Raw genomic sequence first — 23,834 nt, 5'->3', positions numbered from 1 at the left:
TCTGGCACATTAATGGCCTGGAGGAGGGGAAATCTGCTTTCCTGGCCTGACCTGTCCTAGGTGTGACTCCAGAACCACAGTAATCTGTTTGATTCTTAAGTGCCTTCTGAAATGTCCTACCAAGCCATTCAGCCATATCAAACTGCTGCAGATTTTTTTTTTTCCTTTTACATTTTCTTTTTCATTCATGGGATGAGGGCATTGCTGGCTAGGCCAACATTTAATGCCCATCCCTAATTGCCCAGAGGGCAGTTATGAGTAAACCACATTGCTGTGAGTCTGGAGTCACATGTAGGCCAGACCAGAATGGCAGTTTCCTCTCCTAAAGTGAACCAGATTGTTTTCCCAACAATCAGCAATGGATTCACCGTCATTGTTAGACTCTTAATTCCAGATATTTATTGAATTCAAAATCCACCATCTGCCGTGGCAGGATTCAAACCAGGTGCCCAGAACATTTCCTGGGCCTCTGGATAAACAATCCAGCATTAATACCGCTAGGCCATTGCCACCACAGCATACACATAAAATAGCATAAAACCAGATAGTTTTGATCTAGGCACTTCAAACTAAACCCTGCCCAGCCAATACTGCAAAGTCTTACTCATTAACATCTGGTTACTTGTGGCTAAAGAATTTGAGTTTCCCCATAGTCCAGGGGCATAATTGATCATACAACATAGACATACTCATTAAATCATAATTTACAGTCAATATCCAAGACTCCTTCAGCACAATCCCCGAGTTTATCCTGACCCACTGGCAGGACAGATCCAGCAGATTTCAAAGTACTGTTGGTGCAGTCAACAATGCTTCTGGACCCCATAAGTCTTATGGTATTGAATCACATTTGGGCAAGGAAACCTCCAGCTGATGACCACAAACTACATCCCCTCCACTACCTCAGCTGATGAATGAATGCTCCTGCATGTTGAAAGAAGCACTGAGAGTAGCGAAGGCATAGAATGTACTCCACATGGGAGCTTCACTGTCCATCTCTAGAGGTTACTCAGTTACATTACAAGAGACTGAGCTGTCCAGTTCCAAAAGGACATATTGATCAGGCTGGGGACAGAACCAGCAAAAGGGAGAAACCTAAATCTAACAACCCAAAAGTGGACACCCATTAGAAATTAAGTGTTATAAACCGATGTAGAAATGCTCTCACCCACAATATGTAAGCTCTTTTCTGTTATATATCTCTAACTCTACTATTAATCCAGATCAACCCAAGTTCAATGCCAGGAGCAATCTCAGTCATACATAAGTAATGCAATGCTAACCTGGTGAAGCTCCAAAAACAGGATAATGTGCACACCAAACAGTGAACACAGCTTGCTTTATACTGAGCAAAGCAACATCAAAGCAGCAGCCCTGACAGATCCATGCCTGAATGGTGATAGACAAATAAACATCTAATTGGAGAAGTCTCCACAAATCTTCCCTTCACTTAAGATGACAATTTTTTTTGACATTCAATAGTGTTACAGTTGATAGACAGAATCTCCTTTATCTGGAGTTTTTGGCAATAAATACTGTGGCGACAACAGCAGGTCAGAGCTTGGGAAATCCGTGGTGAGTAATGTTTGACCAGGCTCTCCAAACCTGTCCGCCAGCAATAAGACACAAGTCAGAAGTGCCATGGAATAGTCTGCACTTGGCTGGATGGGTATAAATCTGAAGAAAACTTGTACATCTAAAGAGTAGAGACAATGAGGCAGAATCTTATAGGGGTCTAAATGATGTGAGCTAAGGTGTGGCAGAATGTCAGTAATCATCGCCTGTTAAACGCATCATTAATACCCAACCGACCTCACGAATATTCCATCTCCCATGTCACCAAACTCACCAAATAGCCTCAATGTCAGCAAAGCTTTACAAGGAAATTAATGCATGCCCCTGGCAGATTCAACTTAGTGTTTGAACTGAACAAGCTCAATTTTGGAAACTGGCATCAACACTTCAGGGTTACTCTTTGTGCATCAGCAACATGCACCAAGACCCACAGACATTGTGCAGGCTTTCAGAATCCTCACGCCTCATTTCCGATCCATTTACTGCACTTCAGTTCTGCACATCAAGCTGCACAGGTAACTATCTTTATTGTAATGCTGCAGCAAGGACACAGTGCTCTCGGGGACACACACACACAGCTCATGGACTGTACCTGGCTGTATCTCCAGACTCTTCACTCACTGACAGTGCATTCACTCACTGCTAGATGCACTATCCCCTCAACCAAAGATACCATGTTCATATTGCCACTCTCTTTCCTTACCATTTACTGCAGACACAATGCCAGGGAATTTGTCATAGTTGTCAGCAGGTTTCAGCCCAGTTAAGTAGCTTAGGTTTTGCTCAGTGAATCCCAGCAGAGTAAGTCCAGGGCAGCATCTGATACTCTGGCGGGCTCTGCTTGGTATGGTGAGAATCAGGATTTTCTCCTCATAAGGGGTGAGAAGTGAAATGATGGGCTGCACGCCACCCATCTTAACACTTTTTGTCCTATTATGGACTGTTTTCCTTAGAGTATGAGACTGAGACACAAATATTGAATGAGATGAAAGTGGGTGGCACAGCAGTTACTGTTGGTCCAGGAGGTGTAGGTATCCCAGGTGAATGAGTGCACAGTGCAGAGGCAATGCAGGGTTAGTGGCATTGGGAGCTAGGGTCCATGAGAGCGAGTGGTGTGGACGTGTAAGAGGAGGAGGGGATGGGCCTTGGTGGGAGGTGGGTACAATAGCAGAGGTGAGTGAGTGTGAGGTATCAGAGAAAAAAGGGTGACACTTAGATGGGCAGAATGGAGAAGGACATTGACCTTCTCCCTATAGTGCTGAGCATTCCTCCAGATGGCTGAGACAGCTTAGGGCAGCAACTTCGGAGCAGGCCGGTATGGTTTGGTGTGTGTGACCTCCACTGCTGGTCCTGGGGAGGAGGAAATCCCGTTTCAGCATCATTCCATCCAACAGGATCTCCAGGACCCTACCCACAAAACACGGCACCAAATTCCCTGTCTGCCATTTCCAGACCGAATGTCAATAACCATGAAGGGTGACTCCAGACTGTCTGCTTGTCTGGGAGCACAGCGTGCTTTTGAAGGTCGCATGGGAACAAGAGTTTCTGGCATCTCTGCTGGATGGCAAGTTGTTGCAGGAAGGGTGTGTGGTTTGATAGGGCAGATTTTGGATGTGAGAAATGACATAGTGACATAGTAGGTTATTAATGAGGTGAATTTGGTAAGAAAGGGAGTCAGAACTCATTAATCCTCATGGGGACAAACCCGCCAATAAACTCAACACAACTAGGATGTCGCCATATAAAGAAAGATTCAGCCCCGTGTTATATAATTGCACTAAAAGTAGAATCCTTAAACAAATTAGCAATCCTAATACACCTAATAATTGCGAGTAATATTACTTTGTATTCAACCACTTAGACCATTGTAACTTGATCAGTTCTTCATTTCAGTTAAGAACTGAATTTTGTAAGAGACTATTACTCGATCATTGATCTAACCATCCTGTACCATGAGATGGTTTTCATAGAAATTGTATGCAAACAGCTAACTCAGCAGAAGATAGAGATCAATCGATTAGGTGACACACTTCAGAATTAATTGAGGTCAAACAATCTACACAATAGTGGTTCATTAATCTATACAGATCCAAAAAGCAAAGGAAAGCATATGGATCTTGTATTAGAAATAGACAATTAAAAACATTTCAAGACAATATATCATATCTTTATTGAATCATAAAGCTCAGAAGAAGGCCTTTAAAATCAATGCTGCTGTTCAAGTCCTTTGTATGCCTTTTCCCTTATTTGTTTGCCTATATTTCTGTTTTTCAAGAACCATATTCAATTTCCTTGTGCAAGCTACAGTTGAATTCCAGAGCATGACTACTTGCAAGATTAAAAATATTCTCTTCATTTCCCTCCTGGATTTTTGCACATTATCTTAAATTTGTCACCTTTACTTATTGTCCTTCCCTACCAGTGAGAACACATCAGTGTAACTGGAAAGTAGAAGATCTGGACATTCCAGATTTTGCTTTTCATTTAGAAAATGAAGCACAATGAAGCCATCTAAAGGTCACATCATTTAAAAGCATCAGAAGTTGTCAGAAAAGAAATATTATTTGATATTATCAAGGATAACGAGCTAGATAAGTCGTAAATGAAAAACAGAATTTGGGAAATTTTAAGTCCCATCTCAAGATGTGGTGAAGCTGTGTCTTAGCACATCCAAACAAGTTAATAAAAAGTAAACAAAAAACAGAATCCAAAGATATTATCAATAGATGATTTATCAGAGGAGCGGTAAGGCTCATTAGGACTAAATAAAGATCTATTAATGTGGGGTTGCAGAAGGACTGGTGAAGATACCAAATGGTATTTTGCAGTAGTATTTACCAAGGAAGAGAACTTTGCCAAAAGTGTAGAGAGCAAGGAGGTTGCCATGATATTGGTTGAGATGAAAGCAGATAAAGAGGAGGTACTAGAAAGGCTAGTGGCATTTAAAATACAACTGTGGATGGGATGCAACGTTTTCTTGCTAAAGGGAATTAAGGATTTAAATTGCGGAGGTGGAAGTCATAATCTCCCAGTCCTCTTTTGCTGCAGAGTTGATGTAAAAAGGACTAGAAGGCTTCAAATATTACACTCTCGTTCCACAAAAAAGGAAACAGATGAACTTGGCAATTATAAGTGTCTTGGATCATAGTTGTATTCAAGCAGTTCTTTTGGATTCGATTAAATATAATTAAGAGAAGGCTCAACAACAGCAGTTAGCTTAAATATGAATGTTTATTAGATGATAATAATGATTATAGTGGTAACAGTCATAAATGGAAAAGAAAAGAGAAAAAGTAACAAGTCTCACACCCTTCTGCCCATTGGGGACCCGTTGATCGATGGCTGGTCTGGAGGCTTAGATTCATTCCTGGCACTGTTCACGTTCCAAGCCAAGGCAAAGTCCAGTGACTTGGAACAAAACTCTGTCTCTCTTGTACAATGTAACAAACAGCCAGCACAAAGACAGAAGACAAAACTGCTAGCTAGTACACAAAACACAGCTACAGAAAAACTGCAGTCTTCAGCCCATAAAGGAATGTCCACAGGACTCATTCGAGGTCATGCAGCTTGTTGAATATCATCATTAACTTTCCCATCCTTTACAATCTATTTTCTCATGCAGCTGTCGAATATCATCATTAACTTTTAGCCCTTCAGCCCACCCTATAGAATAGGTAAGTCAGTTCAGATGGGAAACAATAATGGGGGAAAAAATAATTAGTCATTGGTGGATGAATGGAGTCAGCACATATTGGTTAAATGTAGATCACGTTTGAATAATTTGTTGGCGTTTTGGATGAGGCAAATGAAGGAAGTGCAGTAACTATTGTGTAGAGAGATTTCAAATTGATGTTTGGCAAAGTAGCACACACTAGACTCCTGCACCAGCCGAGGTTATCTTGAAGGACTCTCCTTGTCAACCCCTCCTCTCAACATACACGTGACGACCCTTGGGTTAAACACCACCAGTACTCTCTCTCTAATGACAAAGCAGCATTATGGATTGATAAGGCTAGGTGACAAATTAGGTTTGTTAGCAACAACGATAACTATGGGATAAAAGGGAAAAAGCAATGTATGTAGAAGATTGGCTAAAGATGTGAAACATGCATTACAATTTTTTGCACTGAAGAAATGTATACAGTGGAGATCCCCAAGAACCACTGCTGTTTACGATGTTTAGTAATGAATTGGTTCTGGGGGGTACGGGTATAGTTTTGATATTTTTGCGTGAAAAACTTGAAAGAATAGTAAACAATGCAGAAGAAAGTAGTGGATGAGCTAGTGGAATTGACAGATATATGATGAAAATCAATGCCTGAAGGTGTGAAATGGAACATTTTGGTAAGAAGGAATGAGTAGGGACAATGCAAATGAAATTGTACAATTTGAATGAAGACACAGGAATACAGAAAAAAAACTGAAATGTCTGTGCACAAATCTCTAAAGGTGGTAGGACTGGTTGACAAAACAATTATGTTAGAATCGCTCTAGAGACAAGTCACTGTTTAACACGAATGAATTTCCCAGTGAGCATGAAATATCTCTTTTGTAATTCATTAACAGGATGAGGGCATCACTAGCTAGGCAGCATTTATTGTCCATTCCTAATTGCCCAGAGGGCAGTTCAGAGTCAACCACATTGCTGCAGGTCTGGAGTCACATGAAGGCCAGACCAGGTAAGGATGGCAGTTTCCATCCCTAAAGGACATTAGTGAACCAGATGGGTTTTTCCTACAATTGAGAATGGATCCATGGTCATCATTAGATTTGTAATTCCAGATATTTTTATTGATTTCAAGTTCCACCATTTACCATGGTGGAATTCAAACCCAGGTCCTACTATCTCTGAAACAATTTTAACCCCACTGCGAAGCCTCTTCTAAGGATGCCTACCCTGAAGAAGTTACCCTCCTCCCTCTGGAGAAACCTCAGTGGATCTCTCTCCCACTTCAACTCTCTCGTAATCTCTTTCTGAAGAAGGGTCTAGGCCCGAAACATCAGCCTTCCTGCTCCTCTGATGCTGCTTGACCTGCTGTGTTCATCCAGCTCTACACCTTGTTATCTCAGATTCTCCAGCATCTGCAGTTCCTACTATCTCTTCCCAGAATGTTATCGTGCTCTCTTGGATTAACTGTCCAGCGATAGGCCATCGCCTTCCCCTAAGGGCACATTTTAAGATTTTACTTCAACAAACAGACTGAATTGATTATAGATGAAACATTACTTCAAAAGCTAATAAACCAAACCTAAGAAAAAGTTACTAACACATTAACTAACTAACGCAACTGAGATACATCTTACATTCCTCCTCACTCACCACTATACTTCAGGCAGACATGTAGCATCACAAGAATAAGTCCAAATTTCCTCCAACTAACTTACTTCTCTCTGCCTCGTGAGTTCAATACTTCTAGGTCCTTCAAAAGTTGTTCTACTTAGGCTGAATTTTTCTGAAGTGAATTTCACCATGAAAGTCCACATCAGGGACTCCTTGCTCCTTAAATCTCAAAAAGTTTATTAAAATCATGTCCCTTTCCTTTTGAACAGAAAACAATACTTTCACAATCATTCTGCTTGGTTGTTAACACAAGACATCCTTTCCCTGCTTTTCATAGTGGCAGTTGCATTGTTCCTCCAAACAGCAATATTTGCCTTCTCCCTCTCTTTCTCTCTCTGCAACAGCAGTCCCCAGTGCAGAATCTGTCACTTGATACTTCAACAGGTTTCTATTTAGGTTTTTTCCCTCATGGCAACCAAATTACGTAAGCCTGTCCCCAGGCTGAAGGTTTTTAATATGACCTCACAATCTACAATACTCTGTTTCATCTGAAGTTAAAGGTGCAGTTTTAAAAGATAAATATTTTGTAATGTCCAGCATTCATTGCAATTAATTAAGCATACAATGTCGTAAAGATTAGTGGGAAGCCAGAGCATTGTGAAGTCTTTAAAAACCGGCAGAGGTTAATTACAAAAGCAATAATGGGGGAGAAAATGAAATATGGAGTAAACTAGCTTGTATTGTAAAATAAGGTTGCAGGAGATTTTTTAGATGTCTGAACAGTAAGAGAGAGGCATGGGAGGATATTGGGCTAATGGAAAACTAGACTGAAAAAGTAGTAATCATAAAATCCCTACAGTGCGGACGAAGGCCATTCAGCACATCAACTCCACACCGACCCTTCAAATAGCGTCCCACCCAGACACACCCCTCTACCCTATCCTTGTAACCCTGCATTTCCCGTAGCTAATCCACATCTGTGGACACTATAGGCAATTTAGCATGGCCAATCCACCTAATATGCAGATCGTTGGGCTGTAGGAGCAAACTGTAGCCCCCGAAGGAAACCCACACAGACATGGTGAGAATTGTCAAATTCCAGAGAGACAGTCGCCTGAGGGTGGAATCAAATCCCAATCCCTGGTGCTGTGAGGCAACAGTGCTAACCACTGAGCCACTGTGCCTTCAAATGGGGAACAAAGAAATGGCAGAGGAACTGGATAGGTACTTTGCATCACTTTTCACAGTGGAAGACACCAGCAGCATACCAGAACTTCAAAATGGTCAGGGGGCAGAGGTGAGTGTAGTGACCATCACTAAACAGAAAGTGCTTGGGAACCTGACAGGTCTGAAGGTGGATAAATCAATCAGGAGAGATGGACTACTGCCCAGAGTTATGAACGAGGTAACTGAGGAGATTGTAGTGGTGATCTTCCAGGAATTGGAAATCAAGGAGGGTCCCAGAGGACTGGGAAATGGTTAATATAATACTCCTGTTTAAGAAGGAAGGGAGGCAGAGGGCAGGAAGATATAAGCTGGTTTGCCTGACCTCAGTCGTTGGTAAGAATTTAGAGTCCATTACTAAGGATAGGATTGCAGAGTATTTGGAAGTGCATGGTTAAAATAGGGCAGAGTCAGCATAGCTTCATCAAGGGGAGGTCATGCTTGACACATCTGTGAGAATTCTTTGAGGAGGTAATGAGCAAGATAGACAAAGGAGAGCCAGTGGGCAAAGAAGTGGCAGATAGAATACAATATGGGAAGTGGGAGGTTATGCACTTAGGTAGGAAGAATGGAGGCATTGACTATTTTCAAAACGGGAAAAGGCTTTGGAAATCTGAAGCACAAAGGGATCTGTCTCTCTTGGTGCAGGATTCTCTTAAGGTTAACATACAGGTTCAGTTGGCAGTTAGGAGGCAAATGAAATGTTAGCATTCATTTCATGAGAGCTATATTACAAGAGCAGAGTACTTCTGACACTTTGTAGGGCTCTGGTCAGACTGCATTTGAAATATTGTGAGCAGTTTTGGGCTCCGTGTCTAAGGAAGGATTGCTGATTTTGGAAGGAGTCCAGAGGAAGCTTACAAGAAAGATCCTGGTGATGAGGAGTTGTCATATGAGGAACGGTTGAAGACTCTGGGTCTGTACTGGATGGCATTTAGATGGATGAGGGGGTGGATCTGATTGAAATTTACAGAATACTGAGAGGTCTATTAGAGTGAACATGGAAAAGATGTTTCCAGTAATCGCAGAGAATAGGACCCAAGGGCACAGCCTCAGAATGAAGGGATTATTTCTGTCTTAAATGGAAGACTCCTCGTTTTTAAACAGTGGGACGATTAGGTTCGATGTTTGTTGTCATAAAGGACTGCACACTTGAATGAAATATTTGTTGTTACAAGACTTTATTTACTTGAAGGAATATAAATGCAATAAATGTTTTTCTTTACTTATGAGAGAATTATTCTCAATATGGTGAAGTCTGGAACAAACATTTCAAACTTTATTTTATAGAACTTCATACATACCTCATTTCTGTATGGGTGCTAAGGTCTGCCCATGGTGAATGCTAGATGAGTTGGCTTGGTAGATGTTAAAAAACAAATGGTGATAGCTAGGGAGTATGGATTGGTATAGCGTTGGCATAAGGACTATAAAGGACCATGGAGGTGCAGAGATATTAGTTGCCATGAAGTGCATGAAAGGATATGTGGGTGGGCAGGACTGCACTGGATGGGATAGAGGTCATGAAGGGCCATGGGGAATGGGTACAGATGGGGCTTGGAGTGTGCGTCGGAAAGAGGAGACGATGGGAGGAGAGAAAGTGAAAAATGAGGGCTGGAGAAATGGTGTTTGATTTATTATTTCATTATCCAGCTTCAACCCAGCACCAGTGCATCAACAGCGCTCCACCACCACCCCCACCCCAGTCAGTTTTGTATAAATATATGGTAATGTTCAAAAATCAAATCACTCTGCATTTTGCAATATAGAAGCAGTTTTCAGAATTAAAACAGGGACATGTTTTGAGAATTTCCCACAGACACTCTTCCTTTAAGAGCTACTGCATTAGCCCTGCACCAAATATACAGCACACTAGTCTCCCTGACAAAACTTTTGCATGTTAATTTCCTAATCCAACTAATGAAAGTGGAGCAAATGTCATTGCAACCTTCTACAGTACTGCCACGGGCCAATATGAATCTTTTTTTTAACCAAGTTAGCTGATAACCCTCAAGAATTGCCCCAGGGAATGCAGTTGAGAAACATATCAGCCATGATCGAATGGTGGAACATTCGATGGGTCCAAAGGCCTAATTTTGTTCCTGTATCTTATGGTTTTATAGTCTGCAGAAATTAATGATCTATCTTTAGGAAATTGCCATAAACAAAACCCAGGAGTATAATAACTAGGGAGTTGTAGCATGTTATAGGTTTGAAAAACTTGGAGGTTTGAGATCACATAATAAAACCTCATGGAAGGAGTCAAACTAGAGTTAGCACCTCTACCTCATGCCTCAAGCATTGGTCACTAAAGGGCATTGTTGATAGGTGACCATCATATTCAACGTTAACCTTTCAGGTGACTAGGATCCATGCACAGACAATGCATAAATTTTTGCATTGTTGTGAACACAGATTTCTAATAATTTAAGCATACCCTATCTACTGTTTAGCAATATTTGAAGACAGTTAGAGCTGGTGGTGAGTTTTTTTACTCCACTCGGCAAACTGTTGCTTTCCTGTCCTTAATAGAAAAACTGTCTGGCAGGACTACACTTGGAATTTCTTTAAAAATTGCTACATAGCTTTTCCAGAAGTGTGAAGAAAACCCCAATTTGAGCACACGTGGGGTTTCCAGCAAAGCTGTAATAGCTGAGCAGGAATAGTGCGAGAAAACTCCAGTTTCATGTCGGTGCGAATTTCACTTGATAATAGTTTACAATTGCATAAACAAGTTGGGAGAACACTGAATCTATAAATTATGTAAAGTTAATTGGTTTAAAGTATGAATCGATGTTAGATTAAACACTTTGCACAAAGAATCACACATTTCTTCGCAAGTTCCAACAAAATGACATTTGATTAGTGATATTTGATTAGCACGGCTTCATAATATAAAAAAGCTTCTTGTCACAAGTCTTCTGGCTGATAAATGGAAATACAACAGTCAATACAATTGTAAAGTGAAAATTGTGCAAACTTGCTGTGAAGAAGCAAATAATAAAAAGACCCCAAAAAGTTCAAACTTTTTCCTTTGTTGATAATTGCTTCAGTGCAAGCCTCACATAAAGTATTGCAATCAGCAAGGCAACAGTGTCAATCAGTCACTATAGCTCGTAACAAGCCTTGTTTTGAAAGGCATCAAATAATTAGATTGCAATTCAATAAACCAGATAAGAAATGATTCAAGTGTATGGCTGGATTTTTCTTTCTGAAGAACCAAGCAGCGTAGTTTGAAAGCATGTTTTATAAAAAGTAAATATTGATGCGTACCCAAAACCTAGCTCGTATTACATAACTACGTTCTATTGTTTAATAGATAAATATTCTAGTACAAGTTTAGATTTAGAAGTTCATGTTAAGAGCAAGTAGTAAGTGTTGAAAGATAGGAGGAAAAAAGTTGCTGTGTTATAAGGAGTAGCCTGAAGAAAATATGTGTTTTGTCTGTTAATATAAATATATCAGAAGGCCATAGTCCAGGGACATTTAATCAGATTATTGAAGCAAGCGTAAATGATCAGTAATCTGAAGTTAACAGTGTAACAAAAGACATAAAGAATCAGACAGTTAAAGAGTTCAAGTTACGTGTTGACTTAGAGTTAAATTCTATCGCTCCAAGCCAGCATGTTTGCTGGTTGGTAGGGAGTTCTAGTAAAAGTCCCTGGGTTATATATTCACCATACACCTGCCTGCTGTCCTCCTGTCTACTATCTCCAATTATCTGCAATTTTACTTGGCGTGATCAAACTTTCTTGCCCTTGAATCCAAGAAATGGCCAATTAGTCACCTCACTTTTGAGCATGGTGTGAGGAGCTTGAAAGCAGAGAAGAAGTCTCACTGGTGCTTTGTCCTGCTGGGGTCTCTCCGATATGACCCACACCACCCCCCTCCTCTTACTGCTTTCCTCAGGTCTCATCACAACTTCCCAGCATGAGAAACCCCACAGTTACCTGGTTCCTGGAGTCCTAGACATAGAAGCTGGAATCTGGTTGTTGTTCCAGTTGTAGTCACTGCTTGTACTGATGCTGCTGGGATTTACAGAATGACTGGCTCACCAAACTGGTTGGCTGCCTTCAGTGGGAGGACTTCTGCCTGGGTGAGGGATGAAGGTCCTGTTTCCAGCCAGTGAACACTCCTGAGAGCGTTAAATAGTTATCAAGCTACTGTGAGTATTGGACATGTGTTCCCCACCAACTTTTCAGGGGGAAAGGTTGTGGAAGAAGCCACACCATCTGAAAAATCCTGCCAATATATCTCCAAGTCAAATGGATCTAAATAAGTAAGTTAGCAACTTATCTCAGAACGATTTTTATTATTTAGTAAAGAATCTGAATAGGTATGCTGTAGCACCTTTCATGGCCTCAGGCATCCTAAAGTACTTAATTGCACCTTTTAACAACAGTGCCATTATGCATAACTCCCGTGTCAAAATCATCTTTGCACTGAGAACAATAAAACTGACAGCAAAATGCCAGAATAGTGTTCTGAAATTCCTGAAATGCTGCAGAAAATTTCAGTCTGAGGAAATATTTTGTCAGGACGTGTGCAATGATTTAACTTCATGGATCTGCCGCACAATTGGACAGTTACAATTCAAGTAAGGAAACCCGTGAAATGGTTATCAAACAATTAAAACTGAGTCGTTACTATGTCAGAATTTCTTTCTCTGTCCCTCTTCATGTTTTGAGTCAACATTCAGATCTTCACAATATATTCCTGTTTAAAAAAATATTAAGAACCCTCAAATTGCAATTCTGAAAACTCTTATTATCATCTGGTTTCACTGCGTAAAATTTATACATACTTGCATTATTAGAACTAAATCCCAAGTGAATTAAGATCCTATTGTCTATTAAGCAAGAACTGATGGTGACCACTGTCTGCTTGAAATGATAATTTAGTCTGATGTTTTAAATCCGGTTAGTTAATATAAGTGTAACTTTCAAAGCCAAAGTGGAACACTCAACCATATTAGCACTTACTCCATCACAAAAGCTCCTTTGAATAGAAAGTTTTGTTTCCCAAGAACTTAGCTATTAACAAAATTGAAAACCGCAGTTTACTGCAGTCAACCTTCACTTAGTAGTCCAGACCAAGCAGAAAACCACATATAAAGCGAACCTCAAGAATAAATTGGGCATTGCTTCAATGACAGTGTATTACAAATGTTCTTTCATTCAAGTCAGTTATGCCTTCAGAGCTTGTGATTTATAATCTTTCTCAGATGTGAAGGAACTTCCATAAGGTACCATCGGTGATGCAGTATCATATTTATCTGCTCACTGTTCCCTTCTAACTGTCCATAATTAATTTTCAGACCAGAACAATTAATATTTTACTAGGCAGCAGTTTTAAATGTTAGTAATTTAATAAATGTGAGATTGGGTCATAGAAGAGCCCCTTTTTTTCTGCATTCTCTAATATCATTTACTAAGATCCTTGTAGAAGCATCAAATCAATAAAACAGTTGAATATATCACTTTTGTGATCTGGGAGTGCATATTTACATTGCCTGCTACAGCCATAATTCTCAAAAGTGGAAGCTTAAAGGCAAAATATACACTTGTGAATTAATAAATTACTATTGGCAAGTTGCACAAAGATTCTAGAATTACTCAAAATGTCGTACAAAGGCTCCAGAGATTCTCCATCACAAAAAATAAACAAATATATCATCACTGGCTGAATTCCAGGCAACCTATGCAAATGATAGCCACAATTTACACTCAACTAATACTGAAAACAAAGCAAAGGTCTATCTTATTTTGTGGTATTTCTGATGAATAACAAGTAGATTTATGGTGAACTTCTGACAGAAGCATGATGATTTTTCACTTCATTTTCTTTTTTCCAAGCCTTGATTAGCAATGACCTGCCTGTCCAAGTGAAAGCTGCAGGGTAGTGAAGTCCAATCCTTTCAAACTATTAAAAAAATATGTCTCAAACCAACGCATGATGACAAAGACAAAGAAACCAACCATTGCCATTTATCATTATTTTCTGTTCCAGTATAATCTACTTCCTAAGGAAGTAGAAAGTAAAGAACTTGAAAGAATATGTTCTTCTATGAAGGCCCTGTTAAGCCCTCAGCACAGTTTAGGGCACTTTACAATCAATGCCCTATTTTAGAAGTACATTCACAGCCATAGTTCCAAAAGGTTTAATATACTAGTACGTGGTGTAGTGATTATAACAAGGTCACCCAGCTAGACCTCATAAAATATGAATTCCTTTACTGAGGCTGTTAATCCTGTCCAATCTGGGAGACCTGGCTGACATAAAGAGGTTGAGCATCAGGGATACTGACAGTCTGGAGTCTGACTTGGTATGAGGCAGTGCTATAGTTAAGGACTATTCATGTTAAACGAAGGGTGACTTGATGATGGGATATAGGCTTCTGTGGAGTTATTTCACCTGGAATAGGGTTGTACTATGAGGAAAAGGCTGGACAGGTGAGGCTTGCATCAGTTTCAGTTTAGAAGAGGAAGAGTTGGCTTGATTAAAATATGTAAGATCCTGACAGATCTTGATAGAGTAGGCATGGAGAGGATATTTTCTCCTTTGGGAGAATCTAGGGACCACTATTTAACAATTAGGTGTCGCCCATTTAAGATAAAGACAAGGAAAAGTTTTATTTTCTGTAAAGGGTTGAGAGTCTTTGGAACTTTGTTCCTCAAAAGGCAGTGGAGGCAAAGCCTTTGGATATTTTAAACTGTGGAGTCGAGGTAAAAATCAGAGCATCCATGATTTCACTAAATAGTGGAGTTTCTCAAAGAGGCGAGTGCCCCACTCAGCTCCTAATTTGTATGTTTGCATGTCATGTTGGAAAGGATATCAACAAGTTTATACACATTGTCACACAAGTAGCAGAAGGTTAAATCACCAATTAATCTGTGGATAAAATTGATCTGTTAATTTTGAAAGGACAGCATTCTGAAAACTGGATTAGAATGTCATACACATCTTGAAAGAACACAAAATGACAAAGAGCTCGTAGTGGGGTGAAGTTCACAAGCTAAATTTGGAACTAATTCACTTTTCTTTCTCTGTGGCTAGTTCAAAATCCTGGAATACCCTTCCTAACAGTAATGTGGGAAAACCTACATTCACTTGGACTGCGGCAGTGTGGGAAGATGATTGCCCAATCCCTCTTCAAGGCAGTTACAGAGGGGCAACAGCTGCAGGCCTAACTGCTCGTGCATAAGTTTCACAGATGAATAAAAACAAGTTGGTTGAACCTTGCTGAATTGGAATAAATCCAATTGGGGTATTGCATTCAGGTTTCAGCATTGTGCAAATTCACCAAAATTATCATTTGGGCCAAGTTAGTTTAACTTGTCTTGTAATCCGGTCAGTGTGCAAGGATAAGGGATGATCTAAACAAGGGATGTGAAATGTCAAATGGTTTTGTTAAGACACACACACAGAGAAACTGTTCAGAGAAGCTAGAACATAGGACACAATATGAAAATTAGGTCTTGACCATTTAGGAATGACATCAATAGATAGTGTAAAGCTACAACTTGTTTTCCAAAGGGCTATTGCAGCTAAATCAATTGCAATTTTCAAACAACGATTCATAATCTTTTGTTTGGTAAGGCTATCAGCAAATTGATTCAAAGTGTAAATACATTTGAGGTGTAGTTCTGTTGTGATTTTATTAAGTGGTGAAACAGACTCAAAGAGATAAATGTTCTACTCTTGATCCAATAAGAGAGGTGTGATAGTGGGAAAACGGGGAGGTCCCACTTTGTAATGCAGTTTATGCATGGACAGGTTTGTCAAGAACCCTAATGCATCTACAAACCTAGGATGAGTTAAAAGTTCCTCCTTGATGTGCAGTTCCTTCTTCAGGAGAAGGTAGATATCTCATTGATTTATAGAGCATTTCATAACAAATTAAATCCTTATAAGGTGAAAAGGCTTTGCTAATAATCCAGTCATGTCCATGCTGACAAAGTATATGACATAAACGACTTTAGAGACCAATGCAGTAAGCAGCAGACAGAAGTTCCGAAGGATAATTTGAGAAGTCATGAAGAGATGAAGGTGGGAGGCAAGTCCTTTGCACATCCAGCCATCCTGCCTGACCAATAAAGGTACATACTGTTCATATGTATTTTTGTTGTAGAACTACTGTGCTTGATTATGTCTTAAACTCTAATTAACTCAGTATACCCACTGCATTGGTTGTAGTCAAATCTTGAGTAAAATTATCTCAATTGACAAAATTTGCTCAACATCATGAGAAAAATGTGATCCTATGTGATGAATGGCTCTCCTCGGCCATTGGCCAGAGCTGCACATTGAGGGCAACCCTACTGTATTTCCCAGAGCTTGTGATCTTCCACCATCAGGAATGTTCAGCCCTCTCCTGTAGGACTTTGAGTGACCACGTCAGCAGGAGAAGGATGAGGAAGAGTTGGATTTGTCTATAGCTGACACATCAGACTGTTGGCAATTTAATAAGTAAAATCTCAAAAGTAATCATCCCTGCATCGTTGTCTTAGCCAACAGCACATTGGCTTAGGGCAAATTAGCTTGAAGGAATGAGTGTATGGCTCAAAGACTGTTACAGGAGAAGTGTGCTCTGGTCTATGGGGCACTGGCGCCTGTACTAGGGAAAGTCAGTACAAAGATGGCACAGTGTCCACCTGAACTGTGCTGCAACTGGTGTTCTAGCAAGCTGCATAACTTGGGAAGGAGGGAGGGTTTTAAACTAAATAGAGGGGCAAAGGATCAAATTTGGAAACATGTAATAATTTAGAGGTTAAATAGAAGGCAAGGTAATAATATGGATATGATAAACTGAGATTAACAGGAAGAAATAAACAGTACATGTCTAAGATCAAATCAACAAATAAGTCTGGAGGTCGCACAAATAATAAAAGAACAAAACTAAAGGCTATGTGTCTGAATGCAAGTAGCATTTGGAACCAAAAAGATGAACAAATAGAAATGATTAAGTATGATCGAATAGTAATTAGAAAGACGTGACTGCAAGATGTTATAAATTGGGACCTCAATACTGAAAGGTACAGAAACATTTATGAAAGATAGAATCAAGGTGAAGGTAGCTCTGTTAATCCATAATTGTATCAGCAAGCTGGAGAGGGGTGACCTACATTCAGGAAACCAGGATATGAAAAATATTTGAGTGAAGGTAAGAGATGTTTAAGACTCAATAAACTGTGGAAGTGTAGTATAGGTTCCCTTAGAACAGTTAGGCTGTGGTTTGGAGTATAAACAAAAATAATGGGAGCTTGCCAAAAGGCTAAGATAGTAATCATGGGGGTGTGTAATCTGCATATAGGCTGGAAAAATCACATGGTGCAAAGCTGGTGTAGTTGAGGAGTTCATAGAATCTTTTAAAATAGTTTATTTCAACAGCATATCCTGGGATTGTTAAAAGAGGGAGGGATTTGTGTAAAAACTGAGTAAACATACTGCAGATGCTGGAGTCAGAGATAACACAATGTGGAGCTGGAGGAACACAGTAGGCCAGGGAGCGTCAGAGGAGCAGGAAAGTTGACATTTCGGGTTGGGAGCCTTCTTCAGAAATGGGGAGGGGGAAGGGAGCTGGGAAATAAATAGAGAGAGGAGGAGTGGAGATGCAGTTGACAAATCAGAACACCTTCTGGTCGTGAACCATTTTAACTCCCCCTCCAACTCCCTGTGTGACATGTCCATCCTGGGCCTCCTCCAGTGTCACAATGATACCACCCACAAATTGGAAGAGCAGCTCCTCATATTCCGCCTTGGGAGCCTACAGCCCAATGGCCTAAACATGGATTTTAACAGTTTCAAAATTTCCCCACCCCCGGCTTCATCCCATGTCCAACTTTCCCTCTCATTCCCGCCTCCTTGACCTGACACAACCTGCCCATCTTCTCTCAAACCTATCCGCTCCTCCCACCTCACTGACCAATTCCCACCACTACCTACCTGCACTCACCTACTTCTTCAGCCCCAACCCTCCTCTCTCTATTTATTTCCCAGCTCCCTTCCCCCTCCCCATTTCTGAAGAAACATCTAACATTCCTGCTCCTTTGATGCTGCCTGGTCTGTTGTGTTCCTCCAGCTTCACACTATGTTATCATAAACAAATTGTAGCTGGCAAGATGAATTCTCAAATTGTTAAAAAGAATTATCAAGAGGAAGTGATAAAGGAAACTGTCAAGCAAGACATTTAATACTCCTGTCCTTTAAATGTACAAAACCAAAACACTTGCATGGAGCATTAGAAGAACTCATTACATGCTATTTCACTCTGTTCGTTGACATAACCCTGAGGGTTATCATTATTGGATTAGTTCTATATGACTTATTTCAAAACCTTCCATTGCAACAGCAGTGTTATACTTCCCTCATCAACACGTTTGTGTAATTATCAAGGCTTAAGTTGTCAAATTGTACAAGATACATGTTTAGTAAAGGATAGCTTTATTGTATGTAGTTTTAAAAAGTCATTAAGTTGACAGTTCCTTAAGTACAAAATACTGTAATGTAGTTTCCAGGAGGGAAAAAACTCAAGCGTGAACTGACTTAGAAGTAAGGACACATTTTGTGTTTGGACTGGATTGAGTCTAGCATTCACAGTAAACAAGAGTCAAAGCTAGGATAGCAATTAGTCTGAAAAATGGCCTGAAGGCAATAAATAAAAAGGTAAAGGTACAAATTAATTTTAGGTTTTTTGCTGAAAATGAGCACTCTTCCCATCAGTAAATTGAAAATATTTGGATAGAAGTGAATATTTGTGTTAACACAGATAATCAGACATCGACTGAATGCTGCAAAATCTGTCCGCAACACGGAACAAAAATAAGACAACTGCAGGAGTCTTTGTGTTTGCCAGATGATTGTCAAAGGACAAAGTTAGAAGTTAGGACATTACCATTCAATATTTAATTGTCACGTTTTGGGTTGGTTTTCCTAAGAACCCCAAGGTGGCTAAATGCATTGTCACAATTTTGCAGGTTCCTGTACAAATCCAGAAGTGACTAAAATATTTGCCATTGGTTTGCTGGTTCTGTAAGAATCCAAAGTCAGTACGAGAATCTAGGATCGGGACTAAAGGTAATTTCTTTACAAAAAATGTGCACCCCTTGTCAGGAATCAGCAGAGAGCACACAGCAATGGGTGAAAAGTGTATAAGAGCAAGCAAAACATTCTGCAATATCTGGGAAATGTGCATCTAGAGCGGATAAGGTAGACTCACAAATTAGAGTTGCCTGATAGGGCAGAGATTGGTTAGAGAGAATGAAGGATCGTAGAGTGAGTGGCAGCTCATGGTTTGACATATATGGGGCATGAGAAGAATGGGGTTGGGGGAGTTTGTGAGGATTGGAGACCTTTCTCATGTTGTTTTTAACATAAGCTGGAGCCCTGAGACAGGTCTTCAGCCGAGACTTCTCCTGTATTCGAACTGTCTGCCCTCATTCTGCAACACCCAGACTAACTCCCAGGGGAGCCAACCATGACAAATCAAAATTCCAGGCACATCTCCCAAGCACGGGTTATGGAGTCAGGAAACGTCCTGTCACTGGAAGTGTTCTTGACCTGGGAATGAAAATTCTGCCCTTAAGGACACATTCCACTCCACAGAGATATACACTGTATTCATTTTCATCTTCAGCTGACATGTTACACATAGCAGAAGATTGGTCAGCAGGCATATACCAGCACATGAACCTTCCACTAAACTTAAACATTACTTAGCTAATGTCTTCAGTTCTTTGTATTTTGTTTTTAACTGTATATCAGTGTCAATCAGTGTCCCTATTTTCTGTCGTGAATCTTTGTTTTCATCTGTCCCATTGTGTATAAGAATAGTAATGGTCCAATTCTTCCAATCAGTGTGTCAAAATGCCTGTTTCCAAAACTGACCAGTCAAAAAACTATCCATTTAACCTTCTGTCAAAGCACCCATTGGAGGATCCCAAAGAACCTGCCTTTGTGCAGAATTCCAATGTGACAGCAATGAAGAGAATCTGTGCAGAAACCAGGCACCATCCATTCTATTCTGGTATGTAATTAACAGTCTTAAAGCTTCTCAGTGCGTTAGAGAATGAGTATGTGAGTGAAAGGGTGAGTGGAGGCGTGAACGAAGACTTTATGCACACACTAAATGGTGAAGTATACAGAGATGTGAGTGGAAGAGTTAAAGAAAATGTGAGACATTTTCAGAATGCCCTGAGAGCAGGGGAGTTATCCATCCAGAAGTTCAAACCTCCCAGGCAATTTGCACTGAGTCAGTGCAATGGGACCTCTGTAAGGTCCTAACACATATCTTGTGTGGTATATCCTGTCTTCAATGATCCAGAGACCAGAAAATCTATGCTAATGTGAATTTATAATATTCAACCACTGGCATTGTAGATAAATTTGAAAAACGAATTGCAAATGGAATAGTGTCCAACCCACTTCACATTAAACCACAGTAATTTTCAACTTAATGTTGTAGTTCTTTAAAAATACAACTTAAAGTCAAACGACTTTAAGCAAATCAGGTTTTCCCATTTCAGCCAATATAAAAACAATAGTTAGGTTCTGAAGGGCATTTACCTTCAGAAAAAACATTAATGCATTATATTACATAAGTTAAAGCATTTTACGTTCATAAATTTGTATATTCACAAATCTAGAATAAAAGAAATGTGCTGATTCTTTCTATTTACTTCCCATTGGCCATCGTTCCCGCTCATCAGTTTCTCCCATTCACTGACTCTTTCCCATTTGCTATCCCTCTCCTGCTCCCCGAATGTCTTTCCACTCCTCGACTCACCTGCTCCTGCTTCCCTGTCCCACTTCCTCAGGCTTTCAGCCTCTCCTGCTGGCCGATCCTCCCTCTCGCTGCATCTCCCAATTGCTGCTGCCCTTTCCTGAGTGTGAAGAGGGGAAGCAAGAGGAGTTGTGAATGGGACGGTCAGGGAGAGAAATGATAAGGCGAAGTGCTGAGTAGAGAAGTGTCCAATGAGAGAGTTAGGGAGTTGGAGAGACCCAGGGAGTGGGGAGACCACTCCAAAATGGTAGCAATTGGGTCATGTCACTTTATGTGGCCTCCGTGTGAAACAGTGCTCTGCTGGAAGTCCCAATGTGAAGTGTACATATTGCCTGCACTATATCCAGAACATTAAAGTGAAACTATATTGAATGAGGTTGAGCTTAAATTTGGAAATTTTTGCATAGATTCTTAAAATAAAAACGTGAAGCTATTTTGATTAGGTCTTAACTTTGAGATGTAAGGGATAATTTCATGTCTTCCACATTGAAAAGGCTGCACTCATCTCGAGGTGTGAGTCAGATATTAGTCAGTACTGTAACTCCATTGGCCCCATGATCTAACTCTCGCTCGCTTTGAGCATGATTCTCATGTGCAATGTGAAATCCAGGAATATCCACAGTGGAACAGCCATATGGAATACTGCTTGGCCTTTAAGAAGCATTCACACAACATCTCGAGACTGCCAGTACAGAAACAGCTGAATTTAAACTCAGCCAAGTTTAAAGAATTAAAAATAAATCTGGAATACTTCAATTTGTTTTTCTTCAGGTTCTTAATGTAGTTTTGTGCTTGTCTTTACCGGGTATTTTGCCAAAGCAACCACACTTTTGAGCTCTTCATTCTACTGAGCTAGGACTGATTGAGTTTTGTGACAGGGTAATTATTTAATGGGGATCTGCTGGTGATCTGCATCAGTCTGGCTCTTAGGCAACTTTCTCCCCTCACAATGAATAACAGCGACACACTGTAAAAGTAGTTACCTTAAATTATAATATTCTTACAATTCAGTTATTCAAATTAAATTCCGCAGGTTGAATGAAACCTGTAACCTCTTTCAGGCAATATTATATCCAAGCCTGAGGCTGTATACACACTCCGAAGCTGAATCTTTGGCCCTTTGCTTTTTGTGATCCATGCTAATGACTTGCCATCTGTGTTAAGCTGGATAGAAGTTTACGTCAAGGGAAATCTTTTCATTAAATATCAGCACTTTATCCTTGCAGTTTGGCATAATTTCCAACTGGCTAAGAAATAACAATTTATCCTAAAACATTAGGAAAACTAATTCACATCTTTGTATGTATGCCCATAAAATGTAATGACTCTGAATTTTGTATTAGCTGTAATGGCATCTCATTTAATAAAGTTAAAATATTGAATATTGTGGAAAATATTTACTGACAATTCAACAAAATGACTGCATTTTTTCAAATGGATCTCTCTCTTCCAATCGGTGCTTCCTGCTTTCAGAACTACAATTATCCTTGACCCTTTTTTGACAAAATGCTCACATGCGTTCCCTCTATCATTGCAAACTACTGCCTACGCACAAACCTTCCTTTTTCCTTTAAAGACCTTGAACATGTTTCCCTTCAATATCTGTGCACATCTCATACAATTCTCTATTTGAAAATCTTCAAACAAGTTCTAACAGCAGCAATTTGAATCTGATTTTAACTCTGTGTAACCAAGTAGGTTTTGAATGCATGAAAACTAATTCCTTGCATGTCAGCCTTGGTTAAAATTATGAATGAAATTTTCTGGTGCCTATGGCCATGAGATAGTATCCTTTTCTGTGATGTGCAGGCTTTCTGCAGCTAATAACATTGCCAACCTGCTCCCTCTTCTCCATCACTGCTCTCCCTCGTGAGTCTTCTCAGGCAACCTGTTCTGAGTGGTTCCATTCATACAACTGTAGCCAGAACATTGCCTGCAATGGCTTCCCTTCCTGTTCCAGACTATGAAGCTCCCCAGATCTATCCTGGAAAACATATATATCTGCAACATCAGATGTGGAAGTAGAGTTAGCTTGTACAAGGACACTTATGATACCAAGCACTAGATCGCAACCTCCTGACCCCCTCTGCTGCTTTTGGGCTGTCATTCATCTGACGTTCAGGCTTAAATAAATCCTCTACCACAACATTACCCATCTCCATTGTAATCTCAAACTACCCACTTTAAATCACCATCCATAATTTTCTAATCTTGACTTCAGCGCACTCCTGACCAAAACCCCATCAATCAGCCTCAATAAATTTTGCATCATTGTCAATTTTGCTGCCAGATCCTGCTAGTGACCATATCATATTCAACCCTTTCTCAACAAATTATATCTAAGCCCATTTGTTTCTCTGTAAACAACGCCCAGCAGAAAACCCCACATCCCCCACTTTCCAGTACATTCCACCTAGCCTGCACGTCATTGGGCAGTAAGCTAATGCACCATGCAGACACAAGGAGAATGTGCAAACTCCACACAGACAGTCGCCTGAGAGTGGGATCGAACCTGGGTCCTTAGTGGTGCGAGGCAGCAAGTGCTAACTGCTGAACCACCATGCTGCTCCTACCTGAATGGATATTGAAGTTTACTTATGGAGATGGGGAAACAGAGGAAGATTATGAATTGTAATGTGGCAGGATCACACCTGATACTACAATCTTGGAGGGCCCACTAGCAGATAGTGTTTCCTGGTAAAAATGGAAGAAATATGTCAAAGGCAGATTGCCACAAGCTGAGCAACAGGACTGTGGTGCCATACTCCTGGAAAGAGTGCCAGCAGAGATTTAATGATCTAATTAGTGTAGGAGAATAGTGAGTACAATGACAAGCTCAACTATATCCTGTTACACACATAACATCAACCTTTTCACTCTGCTCCTCCACATCAACCCTCACATCGACTTACCTCACTTAGTGCTTTGTCTATGCACTTCCTCACAACACCATTGTCCATCCATCATGTTCCA

This window comes from Rhincodon typus, chromosome 9 (genome assembly GCF_021869965.1).
Source record: "Rhincodon typus isolate 14 chromosome 9, sRhiTyp1.1, whole genome shotgun sequence".
Lineage (NCBI taxonomy): Eukaryota > Metazoa > Chordata > Chondrichthyes > Orectolobiformes > Rhincodontidae > Rhincodon > Rhincodon typus.
This window is presented reverse-complemented; position numbering follows the sequence as displayed.